The sequence below is a fragment of the Silene latifolia genome, chromosome X, assembly GCF_048544455.1.
Source record: "Silene latifolia isolate original U9 population chromosome X, ASM4854445v1, whole genome shotgun sequence".
Taxonomy (NCBI): Eukaryota; Viridiplantae; Streptophyta; class Magnoliopsida; order Caryophyllales; family Caryophyllaceae; genus Silene; species Silene latifolia.
The window spans coordinates 106,809,212-106,812,325 of record NC_133537.1 but is presented as its reverse complement, the minus strand read 5'-3'; positions in this window follow the sequence as shown (position 1 = coordinate 106,812,325).

The following is a 3,114-nucleotide window of genomic DNA, read 5'->3' as shown; positions in this document are numbered from 1 at the left end:
GGGTCACACCGGTTGGTGGGGGTATGGAACAGCAATAATCAATGAATGTCTCCATATGCTTAGCTGCATCTTCATTTGCAGCTCCCCCGAATTGGTTCCTCTCAACCAGGTTAATATAAGAGGGCTTCGGCTCGAATTTCCTGTCCTCCCCTGGTAATGCGAATCCTTTATAAAGATTCGCAGCAGTCGGCTCAGAGTGACTGGCTATACTCGCTTCTTCAGCCATGACTGGAAAATCTGGAGATGTGACGGTCTCAGCTGAAGAAGTGGAAACGGGAGATGAATGTGGATCCTCCTCAAATAGCTCGTTCTCGTAGTAACTAGACAGAGTACCCAACTCTTCCTCTGTCAGCAATACTCTAGATGATCGTCTCAACTCCCGCAAAGTCTTCTCAATCTCTGGATTGAACGGTAGTAATTCACCACCCTGTGACCTGCGCATAAGAAGAAACTACAAATAGAATATGAGAAAAGTTAAAGGAACAGATGTCCCTTAAACTAAGAAAAAGAATAAAAGTGAAACAACTAAAAATTTTAAACAATTGCCTCCCCGGCAACGGCGCAAAAAATTTGATGCCCGTCGTTGTGTGCACCAAAGATAATATTTATAATTCCTAACTACAACTATAGATAGCGGCAGTCAGGTCGAACCACAGGGAGGCGAATGTAATTATTAGCTGTCTCAATTTTAATCTAAAGTGACAGTTGTGTGGGGGTTGATTTGAATTGGTCTATAACTAATGGCAAATAAACGAGCTAATAAAAGAAATGGATTAAATCAAATAATAAAAAAAGGGTACTAAGATGGTCGGTTCACTGTATTTTCGGCGGCAGCGTACTAGGTAGGTCTGAAATAAATCACGCGAGACGGGAAAATAAGAAGTCCTCTCGGTCCAGTCTTAACAAGTAGCATCTTTCGATCTCGCTACAGGTCCCTAATATCACTAGTACTGACTCTCGTCCTGAAAAGTGACTTAAAGCCTAAACTTTACCTATCTTTCGATCTTAGCATAGTTTAGTCATTTTAATTGGTAGTCTAACAACTTTCCCTATCTTTCGATCTAATGGGCCAGTCATTTCCTAAGCATTCAACTAGTCGCGTGCACTCGATTCGTCAAATATAGAATTTAAATCAATTAAAACGAAGACAATCTCAGCGTGGCCAGTCGATCGACCAGGGAACCCAGTCGATCGACCGACGTGCGATTTCAGGTCATACTAATTTTAATGCCACCTAACCTACAGATTCCCTACATCCTAGCACGAATAATTTAGCTACTCATGACTATTACGAAAACAACAACAAGTTTAATGAAATAAACTGCTGAATTCATGCTTGAAATAATTGAACAAACAAATAACATAAAATGATAATTGGCCTCGGGAAACTAACTAGCAATTCTATACTACAACGAAATAAAACGATTAAACTGAAATAAGAGCAGGAGTATAACAAACGGAATAGCAGAGAATAGAGATCCAAAAACCGAATGCCAAAGTAACTTTTTATTGAAGGAAATAATTATAAACTAAAGAACCCTAATAAGTTTTTATGATCTAAAACTGATGAAAGCTGAATGAAAACTGAATTAAAAACTAGATGATTATTCTGAAAACTAAAGCTACGTTATATAGGAATACAACGTAGTTCTTATTCCTTAACCTAATATACAATGGGCTTTGAAACTCTCGATCTTTTAATTCACATCTGGAATAGCGGCTTGGTCGATCGACCATGCAAGGCAGTCGATCGACTGCCCTTTGCTGAACAGTAGCTAATGGAACTCGCGGGTTAGTCGATCGACTGAGGGCAGCGGTCGACCGACTGAAGTAGCTGATACTTGACTTCTAACTTCTCGTGGATTTGTCTTTCGGGCCTCGAAATGCGCACCAAGCTCGTTCCTTGAGTAAATACTTCACGTCAAATGCAATGCAAGATACTCGGGGACGGATTTAGCTCAATTTCTACTCATTTCCGCATTAATCTTCAATATTACATAAAAATACGAAAGTAGACGAAATGGGGCAAATAGTAGCATAAACTACACAAATGAGCACTGAAATGCGTGTAAAATGGGGTGTAAAACATCATATTTAGGACACGCATCTGTTGTGCGGAAGCGATACAGAGTAGATGCAAAAATAAAAGACACACAAGATTTACGTGGCTCACTATCAATGCGATAGCTACATCCACCAGGGCGAGGGAGAATAATTCACTATGTCGGGAGAATTACAGACTACAAAAGATGAGCACAGAGTTTTTCTAGATCTGCCTCTTAAAACTCTCAATGTGTTTGCCTCACAAATCTCTCCTTCAAGAATAATTAAATTAGGGTAGAGTTTATATATTAAGCTACCCTAACAAAGATTATTCTAATTAGGAAATAATAAATAAACAAACTAAATAAATAAACTAAACAAGGAAGTCAACGAAAAACGTAAGGCAGCCAAAATTGGATTAGGAAACTAGCGGGACCCACAACTTCCTAATACCACCACAAAGTCACGTAGCAATATGCAGTAAAAATATTACGCACGACTTACGGATGCTAGTCTGCGACACATGTATTACCCGGACTTCGCTCCACCATTATTTTCTTCCTTGGTCTACTTTTCATCTTTAATCCTCTCCGACATATTCCGTATGCGACATACGAGTCACATACTAACAATTCTCCACCTTGACTCGGACAATCGCATTTAGCAAACGACTTCCAAATCACTCGATCACTACACAAGTCACTCAAGTAGACTTATATCTGCCATGTTCTAGCAAATTGAGTTCTCACACTAGTACACCATAGACTCCACCTTGAGTCTATAACCATCCAATATACCCTGGACTGGGTCTACCGTCCAATAAGCCCTGGACTAGGCTTGCGTCCATTTAGCCCTGGACCGGGCCGCGCAAGGATGCTCCACCTTAAGCTCAGCACCCCGAAGGGTTAGGGACTTCTTTTGTTTTATGAGCACTCTTGCTAAATTTAAATCTGTGTTTCTTACGAAACACACGCTGCTCATTAAACTCAAGGTTATTCACCTTAACACCCTTAAGAAGATCCCTCTTGCACACTTGTTGTATCCCTTTATCATCCACATGACCAAGCCGCT